This window comes from Ahaetulla prasina, chromosome 1 (genome assembly GCF_028640845.1).
Source record: "Ahaetulla prasina isolate Xishuangbanna chromosome 1, ASM2864084v1, whole genome shotgun sequence".
NCBI lineage: Eukaryota > Metazoa > Chordata > Lepidosauria > Squamata > Colubridae > Ahaetulla > Ahaetulla prasina.
The window spans coordinates 302880800-302908329 of record NC_080539.1 but is presented as its reverse complement, the minus strand read 5'-3'; the positions used below and the strand labels follow the sequence as shown (position 1 = coordinate 302908329).

Below are 27530 nucleotides of genomic sequence, written 5' to 3'. Positions count from 1 at the left end.
ACTGGGGGCTTTAAAACTCAGTATTTTGCATAAAAGATGTCCCTATATTACCTAATAGAAAAACTACATTGGAAAAAAATGGTGCAATGTATTATGATTAATACCAGCAAAAACTGAACTAAATATTTAGGAACAAGTGGTTTCAGAAAATTTGCATATAGCAGAGTCCCCCTATTGTAATTAAATAAATGGTATATAAAGTTAAAACTCTGCATAATATTTGTGTATTTCCTAAGCGTTTTGCAAGCATATTACCTGTGTAATACATTAGGATTCAAACTACACCCATACTCTCTGTTGTTTTATACAAGTGTCCTGGTGGCAGCAGTCCCAAATTGGATTCTCAACTCACAAGCAACCAATTACAAATTACTCCCAAGATATGCTAAAATTACCCCTTGGAGGTAATTACCACCAATTTAAGAACTATTGGCTTTTATTATCTCTTTCTCAGCTGCCTAATCTTAATTAACAATATTGTTGGAAAAAATACCTGATAAAACGGATTTTTTTAGATTTTTATGAGCAGCAGCCTTTTCAGATATTCCCCCCTGCAAAAAAATAGCAAAAGGATCTAAGCGATATAGAGAAATATATGTAAGAAAGTCCGGATGTTATTAAATGAAAAAGAAATCAGCTAAGGGATTTCAGACTGAAGAAACAGCCGCATGACAAAGTGTTGCTTTCACAGCAAGACAGAGCCAGAATCCGTAACATGGAATTGAAAACTGTGCATGTTAAAATAGTGTATCCACAGCCTCAGAGATTTTAGTGGAAGCTTTTGGATGTAGGATAATATAATTTTCTTAGTAAGGGTTAAAGATCTCTTGGGAATAGAACATTTACAGGTAGTCCTTAATTTACAACTGATCATTTAGAGACCATTTGAAATTACAGTGGCACTGAAAAAGTACTTAACTTGTGACCATTTTTCTAGTGCAGGGGTCTCCAACCTTGGTCCCTTTAAGACTTGTGGACTTCAACTCCCAGAATTCCTTATTTATGATGGGGTCATGTGATCAACCTTTTGTTACCTGACAAGTAAAGTCAATGGGGAAGCCAGCTTCACTTAACAAGCATATTGCTAACAACTGCTGAATGATTCACTTAACAACTATGGCAAGAAAGGTTGTAAAATGGGGCAGAACTCATTCAACTAAATGTCTCATTTAGCACGATCCTTTTTGTGGCAGTTATTAAGGAAATGTCATGGTTGTAAAGTGAACACCGAGGTCATTAAGTGAACCCATTTTTTTGCTGTGGGGCTTTTTTTGTCAGAAAACATACCGTAAGTAAATGCCAGTTTGGGGGGGGGGGAGGAACATCATAAATTGTAGTCATATGACTGCATGATGCTGTAAAATGCAGGTCAGTTGCTGAGTGTCCAGAATACAGTCATGTGACCATGGTGGGGTCCTAGATGTCAGAACTTAAAATCCAGGTCATAACTACCCTTTTTTGTGTGTGTTGTAACTTTGAACAATTGCTAAACGACCGGTCATAAGGATTACTTGTACTAGTAGTTCTTGCAACACATTCCTAAAAGTATGTTAAACAATATAAAAATCTTGCTTCAGAAGGCTGGATAATATGTATGCCATTAAACTTTGAAAAAATGTTTAGAAAGTGTATTTTTTGAAAACCTTGTCACATTAAAAAAAAAAAATTATATTATTAACTGCATTTTCTTTTAAGAGCTACATTCTGGTAGTAAATAAGGCTTGAGTCAAAGGGAATAGGCCTCAATTTCTGTCATTTTTACTGTTTTGTTTTCTTCTACATTACTTTACACTTCAAGGAATCCAACCTTTTGGTTTTCACAGGCATCTTAACTGATCATTTGCAGAGAACGCATAAATTTAGACTAAAAGACACACAAAATTAAGCCAATGACAAAAGGTTGCCTGCTTCTGTTTTAGTACAGGACTTAAGTACAGTCCTGTACTGCAGATTGGAAAAGAACAGTTGCAAAACCTTGCAAAAATGCTTCCTGTCTCTGCTCTTCCCCTTCTGGTGACCTCTACAATAGTAGGATTGCTTTAGAGAATTATTGTTACTTTAATGGAAAGTGTTGGAAAAAAAAGAAAGGGGGGGAATAGAATAAAAATAAGATACATTTCTAAACTGTCCTTTCTTTTAAAACTAAATAATCTTTCGTCTAAAATGAGTTATTCTTACTGCAAGTAGTCCTTGACTTAAAATCACAATTGAGTCAAAAATTTCCATAGTTAAGTGAGATTTGCCCCATTTTACAATCTTTCTTGCCAGAGTTGTTAAGTGAATCACCACAGATGTTTAATTAGTAACATGGTTGTTAAGTGAATCTGGCTTCACCATTGACTTTGGGCCATTGCAGCTGTCTTAAATACATGCCAGTTGCCAAGTGTCCAGATTTTGATCATGTGACCATGGGAATGCTGCAATGGTGTGAAAAACAGTCACACGTCACTTTTTTCAGGGCCGTTATAACTTTGAACAGTCACTAAACAAATAAGTCAGGGACTTCTATTATTTTTGGGTTCTAGCATACACTCATTCCCCTTTGACTCACAGAGCTGTTTGGAGATACTTTCAGGTAAAGATGAAAGGAATCAGAAACCTGGATTTTCTAACTAATCTTTTAAAAATTCCAGAGGATTTTGTGTTTGGGATAGTAACTGCTACATTTCATTCTCAAATATTGTTCAACTATAAAACACTCTCAGATTCCTTTCCTTAAGAGAAGTAATAAAATTTCATGAGGAAGAGTGATAAGGCATTACTGTAATAAATTAATTTTTACTTTTTAAAAACCTCCTTAGTCCTTCTAACTCAGTCTCTCTTGAGGGTTTTGAGTGCATGGGCTACCTTCTCACAACTCACGGAAGCATTGAAGAATAATGAATTTCTTTAAGGAATACAGTAAATGCCAAGAGTTGGTGATACCATTTAAAAGGTAGATCACTCGTTACACTACAAGTGGTAAGGGAGGGAGATGAGCCCGAAGCTTTGAGGATGACAATAAGTTCATCAAATAAACTGAGATTGCTCTTTGTTGTATAGAACGTGGAACATTAAGGTATATTTTATGGAATTTATAACAAAACACAATATCCCCTACATTTAGAGGGAAAAAAATGTGTCAACTTATGCTTAATAAAAAGCTGCTGTTTCTATTTAATGGAATACATTTTATTTCTTTACGGCATCCTTTTTTTCCCATTAATATTTTGTACTTTGTGCCAATGATTTGGTTCTGGAGTCTCCTTTTTATTTTTGCATTGAAAAATACAACTAACCAAGAGTGAGTCCTACTTCTTCTTTTCTTTTTTTTAAAAAAACATTTTCTGCAGTTCTTGTTTCCGTAAAATTCCAACTTGATTGCTTTGTAAGAATGAAAGGAAGGAAGTATTTTTTTTCTGGTGCCAACAGCTGATATTGTAAATTATAATAGATCTGGAAGTATACAGATACTTGTGGTTGCCTGTAAGTAAATAATTATCAAATAATTAGTATTTTCATTAAGAATAAACTGGTTTTTACCCTAGTTTTCACATTTTTCTATCATGTCTGTGGACTAAGTATTATTTTAGTGGGCTTGGGTTGCCTCATTCATTTCACTTACTGGGATGTTGTAAGCAGTGGCTTTGATCCAACAAAAGCTTGTTTTCAAATACAACCTCTAGTGTCTAAAAGATTTTCCAAGTTTATTTTACTCAAACTGTGAACATGTAAGTTCTTGTATACATTAATAATATGGACATCTTTTAAACACTTGTTCATATTTCTTGAATTTTGGATTTTTTCTGCCTAAAAGCAGCAGTTCTGTACTTGGTTAGGCAGGCTTCAGGATTGACTTATATTAGTTACTTTTTTTAAATGTGCAGTCTTCTGAAGTTTGAATAACTCAGAACTTCTACATAACTATGTCATAATTAATTTGGGTTACATGATCCTGATTCTACTCTATGGCTTAATAACTTCTGAAAGGATAGCCATAAGAATAAAAGTAAAGCTGACTTTATAAAAATGTACTTTTTTGTTAAGCTTTTAGATATTTTCTGTACTCTCAATTGATTTCCAAGTGGGCCATTCTGTATCAGCTACTTCTAATTCACTCAAACTGACCTCAACTGTTTGCATGGCAACTTACCCCCTCTTTTGGCATAGAGGTAGTCCTCGATTCATGATTTTAGTCATTAAGTCTTGCAATCATAACTCAAGTCACATGACCGGACTTGATTTTATGACTGTTTTTATGACTATTGTAAAGTGAGTCACCAAGGTCATTAAGTGAACCATGTAGTTGTTAAACAACTATATTCTTCCAAATGAGTTTTGACAGAAAATTGCAATCATGACCACAGAACACTGCAACTGGTTGTAAATGCAAGCCAGTTGACAAGTACACAAAATGCAATCATGTGACTGCACAGTGGAAGAGAGTTGTAACTTTGAGGATGGATCGTAAGTAGTTTTTTTGAAGTCTGTCATAATTTTGAATGGTTGTTAAATGACCAATCATAAATCGAGGACCACCTGAGATCCCACAGATCCCTAACCTCTTAGCTTTTCAGAATGCCTTGAAAACCTGGCCTTTCCAACAAGTGTAGAGAAGAGTAAGGTTGGAATCCATTAATGTTTGTATATATGTGGGATATGTGTTGGTTTGAGAGATGCCAGGAATTTTTGTGAAGGTTTTCATTTTTGATACTGTTTTTAGTGTTTGCAAGCAACCCAAAATTATGTTGCTTAAAGTGGATGTCTACATAAGTCTACATTTATTTAAATGTTTTGTGATCAGTCCAAAAGATCTCTTACTGAATCTATTCAAATTTCATTAGTTGCAATAATAGCACAACTATGTAAGTAGTTTCCTATTTATTTATTTATTTATTTATTTTGTCACAACATCATACAAAAAGATTATATAGTATATACACATATAAACATATATAGGAAGAAGAAAAGAAGAACAATAGGACAGGAACGGTAGGCACGTTTGTGCGCTTATGCACGCCCCTTATGGTCCTCTTAGGAATGGGGTGAGGTCAATAGTAGAAAGTTTTTGGTTAAAGCTATTAGGATTATGGGAAGAGACCACAGAGTCAGGTAAAGTATTCCAAGCACTGATGATTCTGTTGCAGAAGTCATATTTTCTGCAATCTAGATTAAAGCGGTTTACATTAAGTTTAAATCTATTGGTTGCCCTATTGAGAATCTGTGGTCACTAGGAACCAAAAAAAGACTTGATGGCACATAATCAAATCAGTCCAGGTATTAGCCAATGTACTGGAAACTGATCAGTGATTCACTAGTAATAAAAATTATCTAGTGTCCTTCAGATTTGTGGAACTACACTCCTTGTTTTCCAGCAGATATGTCCAGTATTAGATAGTAGCTGCCAGGTTGTTTAGTGTTCCCCAATCTGGTGCTCTTCAGATGGGTTGGCATTGCAATTTGGCCAGTTTGGCCTAATGCTTAAGGCACCAGGCTAGAAACCAGGAGTTCAAGTCCTGCCTTGGGCATGAAAACCAGCTGAGTAATTTGGAGCCAGTTATTCTCTCAGCTCAACTCACCTCACAAGGTGTGTTGTGGGGGACAATAAAAGGAGGAAGAAGCAGGATGCATGTTCACTGCTTCAAGTTACTTCTAAAATAATAAAGGTGGGATAAAAGTCGAGCTCAACCGATTTCACAGGGTTGCCGTTGTGGGGAAAAGAGGCGGAAGGTATTTGGATATGTTCACTACCTCGAGTTATTTGTAAAAATAATAAAGATGGGATGTAAATAAATGAAAATATCCACATTTTCCCATTCAAAATACTATAAATTATGCTCTCAAGGCATTGGGAAGGTATCTGGCTCAGAGATCATTTCAAAATGGTGAATTAAAATTTAGAGCGGCTCTAATCTCTTCTAACAGTTTATTGGAGTTGCATAATTTGAAGTCTCCAATGCTTAATTTATTTGAAAGACATTTCTTCAGTACAGGAAGCCATGTGCTTGGCACACATATTTGTTTTTTTCCCCCCCCAAGCAGAGGAATGTGGGGAACGCAAATGCAAGATAGTACACGATAGTATTTTCTGGCCTGCTTTGTTTTCCTAGCTAAATCCAGCAGTTTTGTTCTGAAAGTTCCTTTTGCTTCAGCACCCTGTCTTCTGCTTGTTCACTTGCAGCGTTTGTTCTTTTCTTGCACTGGGCTGCTGCAGCAGCAATCTCGCCGTGACCTCTTCACGATGCAAACAGAAGTTTCAGGATGGGCAAGAGAGAAAATTCAAGATTTGAGGCACCGGCCCAAAGAAGAGGGCCAACCGTATTAACCACTTAGACGTGGCAGATATGACTAGCTTTCTTTTATACCTCTCATAAAAACACTGAAGCTGTTGCACAAGAACAATCCATGACTCACTGCCTTACGCTCGAATTTAATACTTCAAATTTTCACTCAAAATTACGGTCCGTTCCACTCCTTGTATATTTTTTTCTCCACTCCTCCCTCCTTTTGCATTTTCCTAGGTCGGTAATTTCTAAATTTCCACCCCCCACCCCACCCCCAAAAAATACGTTTGTAGAAAATGTGGCATTTCCGAGGAGCTGGTTCCCTATAAGCTAGGTGCAAAATCTCTACCGTTTCGTTTGAGATCGATAAAACAGCTCTCCGTTGCATCAGCTTTTGCAACTAAATCACGCTCCGCGACAAGATGGCCCTGCGCCCCCGCCTCCCTCGCTTTTTTTGGGTGGCGGGAACTTGTGCTCCGTTGCACGTGTTTCCTCGGGGGTGGGGTGGGAAATGAAACTGCGCCTTGCCAGAATGCAATCCACACACGTTTTTACACGGCTAACCCGAAAGGAGCTTGCTGGCTTCCTGTTCTTTTTCTGCACTCTCGCTCTCTGATCTCCCCTCCACCCCCGCCCGAGTTTTCAACTTTCGATAGTTGCTCTGATTTGTTTCCTTGCCCACGGCGCCTTCCGAGTGGGTACGAGTTCCTGGCAAAACGTCTATGGCTGGCCCGAGAAGAAATCGGGAGTAAAAGTATCTTCCAGCAGAGAGAAAGTCAGCGCTCTTTCCTGGCAGGGCAGCGTTTCCAGTAACGTGATCAAGCTCTTCCCGCTGACCTTGTTGCTCGGTTGGAGATGCGAATGCGCGCCCAGTCACTGGGTTCTCCTGCCAGCCAAACGATGGGGCAGGCGCGCTCTCAGTACACCCAAACTCTTTTAAGAGTTACTGGACAGCTATTAAAGCAGGGGGGAAAAACTTTCTTCGCCTAATATGGTAACAGGAAATGGGCGTGACTTCGGCCTGCTGTAGGGTGGGGAAGCCTGAACAGCAGGCAGTTGTGCTGATGAAGTAGAAGAGCTGGTTTTACTTCTGTTGCAGAGCCGAAGTGCGTTTTTCACCCCACCCCCCTCCTTCGGCAGGCGGCTGCTCCAGTTTCCTTACTTGAGAATTGTGCAACCTCTTGCTATCAGAAAGGAAGAGGAGGGAGGGGAGAGGGGGGAAAAAAGACCCAGCTTCCTCTGCTGTTGCAGTTGTTTGCCGCCTTCGTCGCTACAGTTCTCCACCTCGCTCGGCTCCCCCCCCCTTTCTGTTCCCCAAGCTGTGATCTCAAATCTGTGACTCAGAGACTTGCAATCCTGACACCGCAAAGTGCGGTTGGCGGAGAAGGCGACTAGCACCGGGGTTTTTTTCCCGCTTGGAGCAGGTACACTGCAGGACTCTGCGCAGGAAGCAGATTGAGCGAGAGACAGGCGAAGCCACTGCAAGCGATACTCGCCGACGCCAGTCTCCCCCCCCCTTTCCCCAAAACTTTCTTTTCCAGTAGCCTCTTGGCGTTTAGCGGATTGCCTGGATTTTTTTTTCCTTTTTGGCCGGGAGGATTAGGATTTACCAGAGGACTGAAGGAAAGAGAGATGGGGGAACTAACCTTTTAATCTGCTTCAGGAAAACACAGAGGTAAGTGGAGCTTTCTGCCTCTCTTCCACCCCCCACACCAAGAAATCGCATCTCGCGTGGGGTCAGTGCCTTTGCAGCCGTGACCGATTTTGCAAAGGAGCAGTTGTGGTGGTGGTAATGGGAAAGCATCGAGAGCTTGGGCGAACTTTTTGTTGGCTTTCCGGCGTCTCTTCAATCTCCTGCACGAATGCGTGGCGTGGCTGTTGTTTGTGCAGCGAAGCGTCTCGGCCGGGCGAGCAGGCAATCGCGGAACATAGGGTTCTTCCCTTCCGAACCGGGAAATGAGATCCGTGCCTGCGGAGTTCCTACTTAAAAAAGGCGCTTGGCAATGAGTTGCGGGGGGAGAAAAGACCCTTCGAATTGCCTCGGCTTCCGATCGCCGCATACTTCCTGTTAAAAGGGCGTTCGCAATTCCAATCGCTACTTTGCGCGCGCCCCTCACATTCATTTTAATCCTGTGGGTTTTTAAAAATCTGATTAAGGCGGATAACAGGCGAAGGAATAGTTAAAGATATGTTTCGTGTCTGTAGTAAACCGGGTATAACATTTCCTCTTTCAATTCTTACCCCCCCCTCGGGTTTTGTCGGGTATTCCCCCCCACCCCGTTACCGATTGACACTGTTTTGCAGAGAATGAGATACAGTACGCTTCTTTTCAGCCCATCCCCGTGGGACTTCTGCAGATCGCACTTCTACTTGTCGATCTGATTTGTGATGCGATAAATTAGAAGGCTCATTATGGTTCCTTCTGTGGGTCTGTCTCCGGATGGTAGATGCTTTCCACATGCGAGAAAGGGCTCGTGGAAGGAGGTGTCCCCCCTTTTTTTTAAAAATGTCTTGAGTGCTTAAACTACAGTACAAGAATGCTTAGGCCAGTGAGAGATGTGAGCAAAGATCACATTATTGTCTGTCCACCCCCACCCCTTTCTGTGTTTGCATAAATTTGTGCCCAGAAATGTGAAGGGATGAAAAAGGAATGTGTGCAAAGCCCAGGAGAGATGTGTGTAAGAAGCTCAGGTGATTTCTGGAACCCTGATCTCATCTTGCTTTAGAGGATGAGGGGTTTGCAGCAGTGGCAGTAATGTTGAAAGGTATGTGTAATCAAAGTCACAGTGACTTCCCAGGGCGTGTGGTTGGAGTTGTAACTGGTGACATCATCCGAGCTGTTCTAGTTCCTGTGGAAATCAATGAGAGCTTTGCTATTAAGTAGAGGAGTGTAATTGGCCCCTGCACTTGGAGCATGACATCCTAGAAGTACACCTGCCTTTTAGCTTGGAGCTGGGCATCATCAATCTCTTTCCTGGTGACCTGAGAGTCAAGGTGAATTCATAGGCTATTATTGTACAGACATTAACTTCTTTGCCTAAAGAGGGATGTGTTGTGTCACAGGATGTTCCAAGTTTGTTCATGTGGGACTGTCACTCTCACAGCACCTGAACTGACTGCAGTTCTCTTTATGCATAGTTTATGAGGATATTTTTGTTTCTGCTTGTTACTAGTTACTAGTTTCACTTTAATGCTGGTAATAAGCCAGGAGGGGCAGAGAGATACAAAAGCTTCTTGTAAGTTTTTTTTTCTTTCTGTTACTTTGTGAAATTGGTAAATATGGATGTAATAACTTTAATTCAGTTCAGTTCTGTTGTTGACCAAAAGCTGGAACATGATGTCACAATCACATGGCTTTTTAAGGTTTCATGAAGCTATGCATTCCTGAATGTGATGGCAGAGAGGCTAGCTAGCTGGCTCACTGCCTCCTGTCTTAGAAGTTAGGTTTTTAAGACATGTTTATTCTGCTGAGTTGAATCAGTTGTCAACTGTCTGAGGGCCTGCTTATATTACTTTAGAACCTACCAAGTGTGTGACTCTATTTGATTTTATTATTTGTTTGTTTGTTTATTGCATGTACAGAGTGCTTCTGTATGAGAAACAAATTCCTCCTGTGTTTAAACATATTTGGCCAAATAAAGATTTCAACTCAATCTTTAATTTATAAAAAGTAAATGTTAGGTGGAGCTGAAAATAATCAAGAACAAAATGAGGGCCTCTTGCTAGTGCATTTATTTCTCAAGCATGCATCTGAACTCTGGAGGTCCAAAATGTTCCTGAAGAGGAAAAAAAATTGAAAAGTTGGAAGCCAGCTCTTCAGTTCTAAGTATCCTCCACTGTCCCAAAACAAAAATAGACCATCTTGTAACCCAAATAGAATAAAACATTCTCAATTTGTCTGTTTCAAATCCATTCTTTTCAGATCTATTAGACTTCAACTCTGAGAGGCTATAGCAAACAAGACATATTTAAAGGATTCTAAACCAGCACATTGAGAGACTGCTGTAACAATTTTTAGGAAGTTTTCAAATTGGTTACAAAATGAACCCTAATGACATTTGGCACAGTTCTTCTAAATGGGTGTAAATATGAAGAAAAATAGTATTATTTTAAGAACTTTTGGTGAGGCCATTTCTGAAGTCTAGCACTTTACAGAAATAAGGGTAGAATTGAGTTGAAACCACTAACTATAAAGCCATAGTTATTTTTAGGCACAACAGTGCTTAAATACTATGGCTAATTCATCTGGCATATGGAATTGTAAAAAATAAGAAGGTTACAGAGTATATTGGTTTTAATAGGGAATTAAAACATTTTAAAACACTTAAAATTTAAAAAACAGAAACTCGCAAAAACCTCTCAAAGGCAGCTACTGTTTTTTCTGAAAATAATCAGAAATGCAAGGTTCAGTAACATATGCAAATCTCTTCCTGGTGACCTGAGAGTCAAGGTGAATTCATAGGCTATTATTGTACAGACATTAACTTCTTTGCCTAAAGAGGGATGTGTTGTGTCACAGGATGTTCCAAGTTTGTTCATGTGGGACTGTCACTCTCACAGCACCTGAACTGACTGCAGTTCTCTTTATGCATAGTTTATGAGGATATTTTTGTTTCTGCTTGTTACTAGTTACTAGTTTCACTTTAATGCTGGTAATAAGCCAGGAGGGGCAGAGAGATACAAAAGCTTCTTGTAAGTTTTTTTTTCTTTCTGTTACTTTGTGAAATTGGTAAATATGGATGTAATAACTTTAATTCAGTTCAGTTCTGTTGTTGACCAAAAGCTGGAACATGATGTCACAATCACATGGCTTTTTAAGGTTTCATGAAGCTATGCATTCCTGAATGTGATGGCAGAGAGGCTAGCTAGCTGGCTCACTGCCTCCTGTCTTAGAAGTTAGGTTTTTAAGACATGTTTATTCTGCTGAGTTGAATCAGTTGTCAACTGTCTGAGGGCCTGCTTATATTACTTTAGAACCTACCAAGTGTGTGACTCTATTTGATTTTATTATTTGTTTGTTTGTTTATTGCATGTACAGAGTGCTTCTGTATGAGAAACAAATTCCTCCTGTGTTTAAACATATTTGGCCAAATAAAGATTTCAACTCAATCTTTAATTTATAAAAAGTAAATGTTAGGTGGAGCTGAAAATAATCAAGAACAAAATGAGGGCCTCTTGCTAGTGCATTTATTTCTCAAGCATGCATCTGAACTCTGGAGGTCCAAAATGTTCCTGAAGAGGAAAAAATTGAAAAGTTGGAAGCCAGCTCTTCAGTTCTAAGTATCCTCCACTGTCCCAAAACAAAAATAGACCATCTTGTAACCCAAATAGAATAAAACATTCTCAATTTGTCTGTTTCAAATCCATTCTTTTCAGATCTATTAGACTTCAACTCTGAGAGGCTATAGCAAACAAGACATATTTAAAGGATTCTAAACCAGCACATTGAGAGACTGCTGTAACAATTTTTAGGAAGTTTTCAAATTGGTTACAAAATGAACCCTAATGACATTTGGCACAGTTCTTCTAAATGGGTGTAAATATGAAGAAAAATAGTATTATTTTAAGAACTTTTGGTGAGGCCATTTCTGAAGTCTAGCACTTTACAGAAATAAGGGTAGAATTGAGTTGAAACCACTAACTATAAAGCCATAGTTATTTTTAGGCACAACAGTGCTTAAATACTATGGCTAATTCATCTGGCATATGGAATTGTAAAAAATAAGAAGGTTACAGAGTATATTGGTTTTAATAGGGAATTAAAACATTTTAAAACACTTAAAATTTAAAAAACAGAAACTCGCAAAAACCTCTCAAAGGCAGCTACTGTTTTTTTCTGAAATAATCAGAAATGCAAGGTTCAGTAACATATGCAAATCTCTTCCTGGATAAGGTATTATTTTAGCATGCCAAATAACAGTACAACAGTTGAAGTCTGTGCAGGCACAGACTTGGGAGTAGCTTGCATCATTAATGAGACTTACCTGGAGAACTATGTCTGATTTGTACTAAGTAGCTTTATTCAGGGTGAGTCTTGACTTACAAAGTTATAAGAATGCTGTTGAGTTAAGGCATGGAGAGAGCAATTAGTACTATTAGGTAAAAATAACAGATCAGGGTGTACTCATAGTACCTTAAATACAGAAATGTAATATTTTGATGTTTATGGTGTTGGAAGACTGGATTTCAGGGAAAAAATTGTTTCTTGATTGATGGCTTATTGTGTTGATCTGATAGAATGTGCAGTGCTTGCCAGATGATGGTACTTGGTTGTTGGCACCATGCTAATTGGAATGTAGAAAGACAGATTTATACTACTGTGTAGGATAAAATGTTAATTTTGTGTTTAATTTCACAGCTTGTTAGCAGTTTACAAAATCTTAATGTGAAAAGGCTGAAAGATATAACTAACTAGACAGAATTAGATGCATAACTTGTTTTTACCCTTATTATTCATGTAAGTAATGTACATCCAGAGCTATATAACCTATTTCTAATGTTGCTACTACATTATGTAATTTTGGTTGCATCCCCTCACTTTTATTTTTTAAAAAAGTAATTTGCATTGTTTGAAATATATAGATCCCGACTTACAACCAGAATTGAACCCAAAATTTCTGTTGTTAAGTGAATTTTGCCCCATTGCACAACATTTCTTGCCAAAGTTAAGTGAATCACTGCAATTGTTAAGTTAGTAACCTGTTAAGTGAATCTGGCTTTCTCATGGACTTTGCTTGTCAAAAGATTGAAAAAGGGGATCACATGACCCCGGGACGTTGCAACGGTCATAAGTATAAACTAGTTGATGAATTTTGATCACATGATCATGGGGATGTTGCAAAGGTTGTAACTGTGAAAAATGGTCATAAGTCACTTTTTTCAGTGTTGTTGTAACTTCGGTCACTAAATGAACTGTTGTAAGTCAAGGACTACCTGTAATGATCTTTTGGTTGTATGATGCAAACTTTGGCTATTCATGTATATATAATTCTCATTTTATTGACTGCAGCTGGGACCATTAATTCTGTTGCTAAGTGACACAGTTGTTAAGTGAAAAATCAAGTGACTACATCCTAGTTAAGAAGGCAGTTGGTAAATTTTGACTGCAGTGCAGTCCTTAAGTGAATCACCTGTGATTGTTATGCACAATGTCACATGACTGTGACTTGCAACTTCCTGCCAGTTTCCCCATTAGCTTTACTTGTCAGAAGCCAGCTGTGATTGTAACCATCACAAATGCACATTGGTTGCCAAGTGCCCAAATTGCAATCACATGACTCTAGGGACGTTGTGATGGCAGCAACTTCGAGAACCATCTTATCCAGTGCTATTGTAACTGTAAATGGTTGCTGAATGAATGACTGGTAAGGGAGAACTACCTGTAATAACTTTCCTAATAATAGCTCGGTTACTCTTTGCAGTAAATTTATATTTTGGCTTTAAAAGCAACAACTTTAATAGGCATAATTTTTAAGTATAACTGGCTTAATTTGATTTAATTTACAACAAATTGTCCTGTGCTATCAATAATGTATTCTAATGGATGTAAGGAAACAAATTAACAGGGGTGTCAATGAAACAAAACTTCAAAATTGCAGAGTATGAAAATTCTGGAAACTTACATGTTGAAAAAGTGTACCACTCAGTGTAAGCAAAATTGGTCCATAAATTAAGATGCCTATTTTGTTTAGCATATCAGAGCAAAATAAAAGAAGAGTGTTGTGGTATCTTAAGGATTAACATTTATTGTCACTTCAGTGTTTATTTACTACAGTCAAATTGGTAATGGAAGAATTTATTTATTAAGATATCAAAATACCTTTCTATCTCTGCAGTAGCAAAGTAAAACAACATATTGATTCTGGATGGTATATATGCCAATTATAATTGGGATGGAAACCTATTGTAATATATTGTCTTTGTCTCAGCTGACTAATTTTTTTAAATGCCATATATGTAGAGTTTTACATCCCCCAAAATCAATGGCTCTTAAGCTTGTATACAAATGAACTGATTAGCCTTAACTAAAAGTCAGGAGTATTCCACTATCCCAGCTGGCAGTTCTGGGTGTTGTAACTTAGTATAGCTGAAGGACACAGGATTAGGAAAGAGTAGACTATAGAAATATCTAAAAAGTTTTCTACAAAGACTGAACATGTGTCTGGAGCAGGGGTCTGCAAACTTGGCTCTTTTAAGACTTGTGGACTTCAACTCCCAGAGCAAAGCTGGTTGAGGAACTCTGGGAATTGAAGTCCACAAGTCTTAAAAGAGCCAAGTTTGCAGACCCCTGGTCCGGAGGTTTGATGATTAATAATGCATTGTGTCATATCTACTTTTCACTTTTTAAATCTGATGCTATTCAGTCTTTCTGATTGCAAAATAGGTTATAAGTCTCAACTCAATTTTTGAAGCTCCAATATCATTGTGCCGTACCAAAATTTAAAAGCAAAATGCCAATTTTCATCAGTACAATGTTTGCTTAACCCCCATCATGTTGAAACCACCACAGACCTTTCTGCTCCATGGTATGACAGTTGGGCTCAAAATTTCAGCTCTGCACATTCCAGTGACATTCATTAGCCACTCACCTTAAGCTCTTCAGAGGGTGCAAAAACAAATTTATGGATATGTTTTTAAAAAATCCTCTTAACATTTTGATGTTAGGAGAGGAATACCCTCTGTGCTGCTGGTGCTGAATCAGCTTTGCCTTCAAATTCAAATCTAATTTACAGTGCACAAGCTTGAACTTGCCTTCTTTGTTTCTCACCTTTGGCCGAGATAATGATTTGCATGGCAGTGGAAAGTCCAAGAGGAGCAGAGTACCTTTTAAGTGCAAATATTCCACTGCATTTTTGTACAGCCTGATTTCATCATGCAAAACCCCAACACACTTTCAGGCCTCTCCGGCTTTCAGAGTTTGGCTTGTTATGCCAGTTCATTATTTTTTGCAAGCAATAGCAGCAAAAGGACTGTGGGAATATGAATCTGAGGAGAACTTTTGGCCAGCTTCATGTTATTCCAACTGCAGTTCCTGCATGGCTGGCGTATAAACACAGCTTTCTGTTGCTAGCAACTCCCTTCTTGTCAGCTTCAAAAGAGGAGCTGAAAATAGCCTAGTTAACAGCTCTGTTAATTGTTAGCAACTAACTTGCTTCCAAAAGAAAAGAATGTGTACATTTGTATCAGAATGTATAGGTTACTTCTTGGCATACTTGCCATATACTAGACAGCTCAAATTACAGACTTTCTCTTAATGCTCAATCAAACATTAGTATATCTCATTTGTTAGAGTGAGTTCTAAAGCAGTAGGCAGCTAGAACAAATACATACTATAAACCTAATTCTGCCAAAAAATGCTGCAGTGCTTTTCTTTATTTACAATGCTCCTGACTGGGTGTCTGCAATATATTACTCATATGTAACAGGAAGCCAGATTTATTACCACCAAGCAAGTGTCCTATTAGGCGCTACTCTGTTACTCCAATTTAGCTGTGCTCTTCACAACAACTGCACAAATCTAGAATTCTGCAGTGGTTTGGTTTGCTTTTGCATGCTAACCAGGACCCTGGTTTTGTTACTTTCCTGATAACACAACATTAAAAGTCAGGATTTGTTCTTAGCCTCTGACTGGCTGCTTATCTCTTGGTTGTTAGACTTCCTGATTTTAGTTTGATGTTGTTGAAGATAAGTTAAGCAACTGAGCTGCATATCTTAGAATGTTTGCTTCGTAACCTTAAGCTAGGTTAGTATTTTAAATCAAATACTTTATATAGACATCTCTTTGCAGCACAGTTCTGATTTTCCTTATTTACATGCCTCATTAAAATTTTAAGTTATTGAAAATAATGGTACAGTATAGTGCAAGGGTATCAAACTCAATTTCATTGAGTGCCGCATCAGGGTTGTGTTTGATCTCAGGGGGCCGGGGTAGGCCTGGTCAGCTCAATGTCACTCATGTCGGGGGGCACCTGTTGTGGCCCGAGCATTCTGCCAGTGAAAATGGGCTGCCGAATTCCATTTTCGGCTGCAATGGTCTTCTGCAACCCTCTGCCAGTGAAAATGGAACTCAGCAGCCCTCCCAAGCTCCATTTTTCCTGGCAGAAGCACCACAGGCTGGTCCTTCGCTGTTTCCAGGGCAGCACCACAGGCTGGATCTAAGCACCCCACGGGACGGATCTGGCCTGTGGGCCTTGAGTTTCACACCCCTGGTATAGTGTATTCAGTCTTTTTCATTCATGATTATCTGTCTTAACTTCCCCCAAATGTCATTTATCAGTTGTTTGTGTTAAGCACATTAAGAGTTCTGTTCACTTTTAAGACTGCTGTGGATTTTTCTTCTTGTAAGAATGCCTTTTATACATCCTGCTGTGTTTTTTTCTTCTCAGCTATTGCTCTTAAGATTATCTTCAGCCTCCCTTACTCTTTTTGACTACTCAAAGCAGAACAGTGTCCACCTCAATGGATGAATACTTCTTTCAACACAGTAGCAGGGAGCTAAAAGTCATTTAAAAATCCTAAGTGACAATTACTTTACGTTATGAATAAACAATGATTATAAGAAGAGACTAGAGGAAAAGGAGACAATAGGTTTCACTTGCCTATCATTTTAAAAATACAGAGTCCTTTTGGGTGTGTAGCTTTTCCCAACTTCCTGTCTTCCAACTGCCATAATTCTCCACCAGAATGGGAATTTGAGTCCCACATTTTGAGAAGAAATGAGACTGAGAAAGGTTGGGATTTCTTCTTACTGCACTATGCTGAATTTTGATCTTTAGTTCTGCCCTTATATCTTTCCTGTATTGTGGATAGAAAAGGAAGACAGCATTGGTCAGAGTAACTGTAGGTTGAGGCGATCTCTCCCTTCTTTCAAAAATAGGCTGTGGGATTGAACTGTCTTTCATAATAGTAAAATACTATTCTCCCATTTGTCTAGAAATGGATATTGTAATGGTAGGTCACCTTCCTCCAAGATGTCTATTTTTTCCCCCTTTTGTAGACTAAATTACACTCTTGTCATTTTGTGGTGTTCTTCTAACCAAGTACTAATGAGAATCCAAACTCTGCTTAGTTTTCTATGATTGGCCAAGATCTATTGGGTGTGTCCTATACTATGTTAAGTCTGCACTGATTCTTCATCCAGATGCTTAATGAAATCTTTAAAGTAAGGAGTAACTTGGATTGTTAGTCACTAAGTATTTAATTTGAGTTTCAAGTTATCTGTGTTTATATTGCTGTTAAGTTTTGGCACCCCTTAACAAGAGCAGTAAATCAGCTGGCTTATCCATAGTGAAGTCTGTTTCTTCTGTCATGGAAAGCTGATAAACCAAACTCAACAAAGGTTCCCAGGCGTTGTAGATATGCATTGGCCATATCAGTCTTCCCAAGTGTCTTATACATAGATGTTTTGGACTTAAAGTCTCTTAATTGCCACTATTACAAGGAATTATGAAACTTGTACAACACACCTGAAGGAGGTAGCTCCAAGAAGGGTTGTCTTCATTGTATTAGTGCAATTTTTAAAAAAACCTAAATTTAAACTAATGACATTTCTAAACTAATGACATTTCGGTTGTTTGCAATATTTCTCAGTTGTCCTTGAATCAAGTGGATTCTAGTTCAGTGCACAACAGATATAAAAAAACCTATTCACACTATACATCCATTCTTTTTCAAAACAATAAGATGAGAACTCTCATAGAGAAATACACATTATGGAAACTACTCTCTAAAATATCAATGCCAGTAAAAATGTGTTAACCTCTTCTGTAAAAATGCTTAATGCAGGTTTTGTTTGCTCCACTTTTGAGAGAACATTTCTGAGTCAGGGTACCCCTCAAGAAAAGACCCAATCCTTCAGGCAATATGCTCAAGGCTCAACTTTACTTTGCCGTTAATAGCAAAATTTAATTTCACCTGAAGCCACCTTGAGTGAGAAAGATGGATCAAGGAATAATCACAATAGCCTCTGTTCTTTTAAAAGAGACTGCATAAATTAGATAATACCCTTCTGAGCCCCCAAATCAGAACATCTTTTTCCAGTCAGGATTTAGTTTTCTGGCCATAATTTGTTCTTGGACTGAATCTGAAACCTGGCATTGCCTTAGCAAACCCTACCATGAGAGGACACTGCTCAAGATCAGCTTAATTGTGATTGAATTGATAAGACTCACACATTTTTTCCTCTTCTTTTTCATGGGCTGGGCATGATGTTCCCCCCCCCCAGTTGTTTCTTTTGTGGTAAAATGAAGCAACAAAGGCTGGAGGGTGGAGATACCTCCATGTGCAGAGAGGTTTCATTTCTTAGTCAAAAACCTCCAGGGTATAGGAATGCTGCCGTCACTCCACTTCAGGCAGCAGTAGGTGGTGAGTGAGGAGAAAGATGGATCAAGGAATAATCACAATAGCCTCTGTTCTTTTAAAAGAGACTGCATAAATTAGATAATACCCTTCTGAGCCCCCAAATCAGAACATCTTTTTCCAGTCAGGATTTAGTTTTCTGGCCATAATTTGTTCTTGGACTGAATCTGAAACCTGGCATTGCCTTAGCAAACCCTACCATGAGAGGACACTGCTCAAGATCAGCTTAATTGTGATTGAATTGATAAGACTCACACATTTTTTCCTCTTCTTTTTCATGGGCTGGGCATGATGTTCCCCCCCCCCAGTTGTTTCTTTTGTGGTAAAATGAAGCAACAAAGGCTGGAGGGTGGAGATACCTCCATGTGCAGAGAGGTTTCATTTCTTAGTCAAAAACCTCCAGGGTATAGGAATGCTGCCGTCACTCCACTTCAGGCAGCAGTAGGTGGTGAGTGGGAGGAGAAAGGCTGGTTGCCATCTGCAAGAATTTTAATCATGCTTAGTATTCACATAGCTTGAATTGGTTGAATTTCATTAATTGGATTGATAGGAATTTGCACATGGAATAGCAGATTCTCTGCTAGAAACTTAATGTTTGGGGTACTAATGAAATTGATTTTTATTTTATTTTATTGATTAGTATCCCATCCTGAAAGAGAATATAAGGCAGAAAACAAATAAGCATGAAAAAAGAGCAATAAAAATTGTAGGCACCCAATATTTAATCATAAAACCTACATTGCATTCAAAGTGTGCTCTTAACCTAATCTCTGGTTTATAACCCTTGAATATAGTAGCTTGAATACATTAATAAATTCATATAACAATGTTGCAGTATGCTTCCTTTCTTCAACATGCATAAACATTAGTTGCTGAAGTTTACAGGATATGGCTAAAACAAAGCAAAAATGCAGCCTTTGTGTTACCTGTTTTTAAAGTCAGTATATTTTTACTGATAATGAAAATGAAAATGGATTCAGGGACTAGTTTCCCTGTTGTATAATGGAGAACGGTTCATTTTTTAAAAATGTAGTAATGGGAAATATTGCTTACTCTCAGTTGCAGTGGAATATAATGAGGGAATGCTATTGTATTTGTGCCTTGTTTATGGATGTTCTTTCTAAAAGAACCTGGTTGGTTATGGTGACAGCAAAATCCTAATTAAATGGGCCCCGTGGTATAATCCAACAGAGTCCTCAATTACAGATTCTCTGTGGCAGCAATTCTCAAATTTTCTGCAATTCTGATCATTAACTATTTGGAAAATGCAAGGACTGCCCAATAAACAAATATCCCCTTTATTTATTTTTCAATTTTAAGCCATGCAAATGCATATTTTTTTATTAATAATATAATTGATGTGGGAAAAGTAATGAAAATAGCTGCATTTTCCCAGTCTGTCCAGTTTTAAAAGCTTTTTATTTCTGTGTTATATCCCCAAATTTAATGCAGAATTAAATATTATTACTAGGATTAATTTATGTACCCCATTTCATAATTGTCATCTAATAGTAACATCTGTTAGCATAAACTTGCTGAACAGGAATGTTCTTCAGTAGAACTTTCCTGAGTAATAAGTCTTTTCTATCAGAGAAAGATCTTCACAGAGAAAGAACACTTGATTATAAGATGACATCATGGAAGAGCTGTGTAACATCAGAGGAGTGACAGGTAATGAATTTGGGGAGGTAGGAACTTGAGTGGTGAGCCAGTTGACTGGAGGAGACCATCTGGAAGATCTCTGTGGATCGTTAATGTCCAAGGTCCAGTTATTTAAGAATTTCTGCTGATTTGGGACAAATTTATATAGTAGAGTTTCTCAATATATGATAGGAAAGGAGAAACATATAAGCCTGGGTATCCCTGTACCATATGATTTTTTAATTGTATTAAAAGGGGTAATGCTTCAAGCAAAAGCCTTTAATTCATGGAATTATTTGATCTAGCAAACAGTAGAGATTGAATCTTGGATCTTTTACATGTGGACTATGTGTTTTATTACTGGCTTCTTCCATATTAATCTACTATGTGATCTTTTTATGCCACTTGACCATGATAGTCTATACATATGTTAATATTCTAACCTATGCTAACCTTGCAGATAAAAAGAAATATAAACTAAGACTAAGCGACTTCAACTAGGACAAGTTTTAGTTCCATCATATTATCTGCAATTTGATATTATATTAGAACCAAGTGAAATATTATAGTCTTGCCAGTAAATCATAAAAGTGCTTAGCTTAGGGATATTGTTTTATTAATCTGCTTTAACCGCACAATCTTTATATAAGTTTTTTGGAGCTTATTGTTTACTTGTGAATATTTCAGTGCCTGGGGTGTGACTCTTACTTGGGCATAAGTGATCACTGAAGTAGTAATTAACATGGTTCTTGGTTATCTAACATATTAGTTTCTTTGCTAAGATGGAGGAGGAAGTCAAATGGTAGAAAAAACCTATGTGTTCATTTGTCCCAATCCTTGAAGAGAAAGACTAGATATTTTCCCTTGCTCTAAATTGGTTTGATCTTTCTTATTTAAAGGTAAAGGTTCCCCTGCACATACATGCTAGTAGTTTCTGGCTCTAGGGGCGATGCTCGTCTCCGTTTCTAAGCCAAAGAGCCAGCGCTGTCAGAAGACGTCTCCGTGGTCATGTGGCCAGCATGACTAAACGCCTAAGGCGTACGGAGTGCTGTTACCTTCCCACCAAAGTGGTCCCTATTTTTCTACTTGCATTTTTTACATGCTTTCGAACTGCTAGGTTGGCAGAAGCTGGGACAAGTAACGGAAGCTCACCCCGTTACGCGGCACAAGGGATTCAAACCGCTGAACTGCTGACCTTCTAATCCACAAGCTCAGTGTCTTAGCCGTTGAGCCACCATGTCTCTTTTCTTATTTAGCCAAAGCTAAATTATTATGACATAGAAAAACATGGATTAGTAGGATCTGTGAAGTAGGACAATTTTTATTTATGTTAGACGTGTTAAAACATTATCAGATAGTTTTATTACTTATGTTTCTGAACAGGTAGTCCTTGACTTATGATCACAACTGAGCCCAACATTTCTGTTCCTAAGCAAGACAGTTGTTAAAGTGAGTTTTGCCCCATCTTACAACCTTTCTTGCCACAGTTGTTAAGTGAATCACTGCAGCTGTTAAGTTAGTAACACTATTGTTAAGTGAATCTGGCTTCCCCATTGACTTTGCTTGTCAGAAGGTCACAAAAGATGATCACATGACCCTGGGACACTGCAACCATCACAAATAGGAACCCCGTTGCCAAACAACCAAATTTTATTCACATGACCTGCAAGGATGCTGCGAGGGTCGTAAGTATGAAAAACGGTCATAACACACTTTTTCCACTGCTGTTGTAACTTCAAATAAATTGTTATAAGTCAAGGATTACCTGTATATATACAGTACAGCTTTTGAAGGAAGAGATCCTGGTTTTTAAAGGGCTTGCACAGAAATCAACTTAAGATTCAGTTCTCTGCATACTTATTTGGGATTTCACTGAAATTTCAAGGCATGGGTGGGGTGGGGTTATCTGAGGGACTGCTTTTACTTGATTACTTTTATTTTTCTGCTTCCGTCCCCGTCCCCCCCCCATCAGCTCTGGCAGAGAAGACATGCTGCAGGTCCCATCTGCCAGGGAATTACATCTGGCAGGTCCCAGGAGGGAAGGTCTTCTCTGCCACAATGATGGCCTCTTAGAATCTCCTCTCCCCAGTACGATTAACTCTATCCCTCTCCATATTCTGTAGTCCCTCAAGACATGGCTCTGGTCTGAGGGGTCCCAGGAATGAGGAGATTTTACAGTAGCTCTCTTACTGTGGTGAATACCATCCTTTCCTGTTTTGTGTGCCTTTTTAAATAGTTCTTTCTAAAGTGCAGTTATTTTTATGCATTTATTATTTTTTAATTAAGTGCTGTGCTCATAGTTGGAGTTACTCCTGAGTAAACATATATAGGATTGCATCGTAAGGGTGTGTATAAGTCTGCTTATGACTATCAACACAACTAGGAATAACTGGAATAGCAGTTGAAACTGAGAAGGAAGATTGCGGGAGGCTCTTTGACAGATGGGCAGCAAATGAAGCATAATGATGTTAGAGGTGGGGGTCATGAGCCTCATGATTTAAATAGAAGATCTGTAGAGATTAAATAGAATATAATATTTAAGAGCAGGATTTATTTTTTAGAATTGTTTTTCAAGACTGAGGGAATAACTTGTAGAACTCTATGAGAGTTAATGTGAAGGGATGTTGTTTAAATTGTGTAATTTTGGCAAATATTTTAACTCCCAACATGACCTACTTCTTGTTTACCGTATATGCCAGATTTTTATACCATGGTAGTTTACACATCGAGCTAAAGCATCTGCAATCAAAACAATGCTGAATAAAATCAATATCTAGCTGCAGAAGGAAGCATATCCAATAATATTGCAACACAACAGGAAAAGTAAACAGAATATCTGGAGGTCTTTGCTAAATAAGAACGAATAAAATGAAATGGAGCACTGTTCATTTTATATGATAGGAACATTCTAGAACAATTCTCCCTTCAGAGATCATGTTGACCCCAACCCTTTTATAAGGCCATGAAGACCTGGTTGGTTATGGGCCTGATGCCCTGACTATGTTAAGGGCCACATTTCTTGACTGTATTAACATCTATGGCGATAGTTTGCTTGGTGACCATATATATTTGTTCTGTACTGTTTTATATTTTTATGATGTACGCGACCTAGAGTCATTTGTTAAGATGGGTGTCTGCAGAAATCAGGTAAATATAAACAAATTTAAATATTCACTATGAATTCTGCAGATCCATGGAAAAGTCTATATTTAGGCAACACTTTTTATTAGAACTAATCAAACTATAACACAAATACATTTTAAAGCATTCATGCTTAAAGATTTTTCCATAACTAACTGGTAGAAAATGCAGGGAACAGTGGAGAAACAATTAAAAAAAGACTAGAGATTGTGGCAATGTTATCTGCAAGTTAGACTTGATCTCAAGATGAAAAATGAGGAGTAAACATATTAGTTACTTGCATTTGTTGGGCATATCAAGTTGCACCTTACATTCTGAAACAACAAAATAATGACCGAGTTCAATTTTAAAGCATAAATATCAATTGTAAATTGAAACTTTTCTTGTCTTGAGCAAAATAATTGATTTGCAAATTAAGCAGAGAAGAGAAGCAAGGATAATACGGCAGTTGGTTAAATTTAATTGGTGCACTAAGCAAAAATGAAAACAAAGAGAATCTGAATTTTGATATGTTGCCCAATGGAACCCTTAAAATGTAAGTTTCTGTTCAGATAGTAAAAAAAATTCTTGTAATAGACTGTATAGTACCCTGAATGGTGAAATTTAAAAGTTGCTCCTTCAGATATGCTAGAAGACTATAGGTACCCAAAGCAATTGTGCTAAAATAAAAGTTCCATGTTTTCTCAGTCTTGAGTTATAATCTTAGTTAATTCACTATTATATACAAACTTCCTCATGATTCCCATTGAACCGAATGGAAATTTGGAATATGTAACATCGGTGCTATCTTATTTGTACTCTATGACTACCATTAGGTGTTGTACCTTATGATTCTTGATGAACATATCTTTTCTTTAATGTACACTGAGAGCATATGCACCAAAGACAAATTCCTTGTGTGTCCAATCACACTTGGCCAATAAAAAAAAAATCTATTCTATTCTATTCTATTCTATTCTATTCTATTCTATTCTATTCTATTCTATTCTATTCTATTCTTTTCTTATATTTCAATCCCTCCTGAAACTTTCATCAGGACAACAGTTTATGAAGTTTGGCTGAGAAATAATGCCTGTCCGGATCACTTAAAAGGTTCATTCCTATAAAATCTGCTATTTCCATGTATTAGATATCCATTAAGTTCACTTCTCACCAAGACAACTGTTAAAATCATGGTTTACATGTAATCCTTGATTTACAACTGGTCAATGACTGTTGGAAGTTACGGTGGACCTCCCCTGAGCCGTTTGTGACCTCTTTGTTATATTATGATAGCTACACACACCACATACAATCAAATGTTCACATTTTGGGAGCTTAGCAACTAATTTCCCTATAGAGTGTCCCATAGTCATATGACAACCATTTGCAGCAGTTTTGGCCAGTTTCAAGTTTCTACTTCCAGTTTCTTACAAAAAAAACCAACCCCAACAACTCCTATTGGGGAAAATTGATTCCTTTAACAACTGTAGTGCCTGCTTAACAATAGTTGTGACCACTAAACAGCCGTTGTAAAAACTAATTTTTTTGATTCAAAAACATAATTTTGAATCTGGTCACAGGATGCCTTACCTTATGACCACAATGACTTACAACTGTAATTCCGCAGTTAGTCATGGTCATAAGTTGAAAGCTACCTATGCTACCTTGCCTTTCCATCTCCATGGATTGGTTAGAGCTGTGGTTCTCGACTTTTTCTTCACCACACTTTAAATACCTTTTGGTGGTGGCCACGGATTTAAATCATAACATTTCTTCAACTTTCATGGACCCCCTGTAATGACATTATGCCACGTCGTCCCCCAGGGTCTGCTGACCACAGGTCCTGCTGACCACAGGTTGAGAACCATTGGAGGCATGAAAACAAACCAGAAATAATCCAGGAATATTGTCCTGACTACACATCAAGTGACTAGCCCGAAGTTAAAAGCATTGAGCCAATAGCAAGCTTTGATTTCTCCAGAAATTAGGGACCCACAGTCAGGCATGGGTTAACCCTCTGATCCAATTGGACTGAGTCTGCAAGTTGAAAGGCTCCTCCTCTTGTTGCCTCCCAGCTTTCAGACTTGGACTGATCGGACAGACGTGCCTTTTTGAGCTGTCCCATTGCCTATTCAGAATACCTTTCTGGCAAGAATTTTTTTCTCTTTCAGGCTCCTTTAAGTAAGTTGAGCAGCTGCTTGCCTTGCAGCATTTCTTCTGGAGAGCTCCCAGCTCTGCTGGTTGAGCCTCTCCCTTTTCCGCCGTGGCAGTCAAGCAGTCCCAATTCCGCTGAAGACCTCGGCATGGGTAAGCATCGTGGAGGGCACCAGATCGCTGGTGGATCCCTCTTGGCTCCCAGTGTGAACAGCGCCATAGCCGATACTGCTGAAGGCCGCATCGCGGTGAAGCCTCTGCCCTACAGTGAAGGGCGGCGCTCTCGGGTTCGCCTGATCGCCTGCCTTACAGGGGGTTTCGGAGGATTTCCGACCTCAATCCACGACGACACAGTTCACTGCTGTGCTCACAAACTTGTCTCTGTGGCGTCAGCCAGCTAGGAGCAGCATGATGCTGCTGTTTTTGGCCTGGTAAGACCTTTCTTTTGAGAGGCCTCGTATTTATCACGGAGTGGCAAGCAGGCTCCTCAGGACTGCCACATTTCCCCTCTGTCCCAAGTGGGTCAACGGCTGTTTTTTTTACTAGAATCAGGCCTTTCCAGCCCTCAATCTGGGCCTGATTGTTCTTTTATTGCACCACCATGTGCTTAATAGAGGCCTAATGAGCCCTAATCCAGCATTTCAAAGATGGCTGCCGCTCCTACTAAACAACGCCGCAAACAGGCAAATCCAGCCCAGGCTTCTGAACCCCAAAGCTCCCTTCTGGGGACAGGGGAATCCAGTGCATTGCCCTTGAATAGGGGCACAGCAACCACCTATCCCCCTCAGGTTTCCTCCAAATGCCCATCAAAGGCTGAGGAAAGGTAAGCCTTGAAATGGCATTTGGCCATGGAAAGGGCCATTGAGAAGGCAGTCAGAGAAGCCAGCAAGCACTCCAGGGGGATATCAGAAGGGGCACTGCTTATGACTCCAGTCCCTGCATCTACCCAAGAGGTCCTGCAGGGCAGCCAGCAGCCTGGTCCTGCTGCAGGTCTTTCCTCTGACACGGATTTTCATCAGCCTTCCCCTGGCTCCTGTGGGGTTTTATTTGCCCTTTTGGCCGATTCTGGCCCATCCACCTCTGGGTCCTTCCAGGCCAGACAGAGGGCCTCTTCAGCCCTGGCAACATATACGCCCACCGCTGCTGGCCTCAGACAGGCTCACCCTGAAGCTCACTCTGAGGAGATACTACCAAACAACATGGAGGCTTTCATAGCCCAGACTATCCAGCGTAATGTGGCCGCATGCATGCAACTGCAGGCTTCTTATGGTCCTTTGGTCCCTTCCACCTCCTGGGACTATTATGTAGAGTCCCAGACCACAAGGGTGGCTGCTCCTTCTGAGGAGCTTGAATATTCATCTTCAGATCATGATTCTGTAGTCAGTGAGGAGCCCTGAGGGATCCAGATCTCTCTGAAGACGAAGACCTCCTTCTGGACCAGCCCTCATTTGTAGGCCTTTTCAGGCCCCAATTATTTTGGTCCTTACTACATAAGGCCATATCTACTACTCGCCTGGACTCTGCCAAGTCGGTTCCTGAACCTCAAGGGGAAGGGTCTGATACGTCTGTTCCTTTATTTTTGGAACCAGCCATTGAGGCAGAGGAAGTGCCAGCCCCCAAGCTGTTCGCGGATGTCATGTAGTGCCAATGGGCTTCCCCAATAGCGGGGCCCATCCAAATTCCTTAGACAGACGTCTTTATAATTTGGGTCCTGACTTCACTAAATTCTTGCAGGTTCCCCTTGTAGACCATCCTGTTGTCCCTCTTTCAGCTCCTCCAGTTTTAACTGGACTACCGGAGGAGGTCCTTCAACCCGAGGATAAGAGGGCAGAGCAGTCACTGGTCAAAGCTCACCAGTCAGCAGCCTGGGCTGTTAAGGCTTCCACGGCCACCTCATTCTTTAATCGGGCTACACTGCTCTGGCTTAAACAGCTCCAAGAGCATTTGCCCGCATCTGACACCAGGTCACAGCAAGACCTAAATCAGATTATT

General features: G+C 39.2%; 1 protein-coding gene across 3 annotated transcripts in view; it reads left to right on the top strand.

The window, feature by feature from the left end:
- MIDEAS (mitotic deacetylase associated SANT domain protein) overlaps positions 1–27530 on the top strand; it is a 99037-nt gene that overhangs the window by 17871 nt on the left and 53636 nt on the right. Inside the window, exon 1 of one of the 3 annotated variants that reach the window (XM_058161968.1) lies at positions 7298–7938. The exons of the other annotated variants lie outside the window; for them this stretch is intronic. The gene's annotated coding sequence lies outside the window, so the exon portion shown is untranslated. Of the gene's footprint in view, positions 1–7297; positions 7939–27530 lie in introns of those variants that run through there. 3 annotated transcript variants of the gene reach the window in all.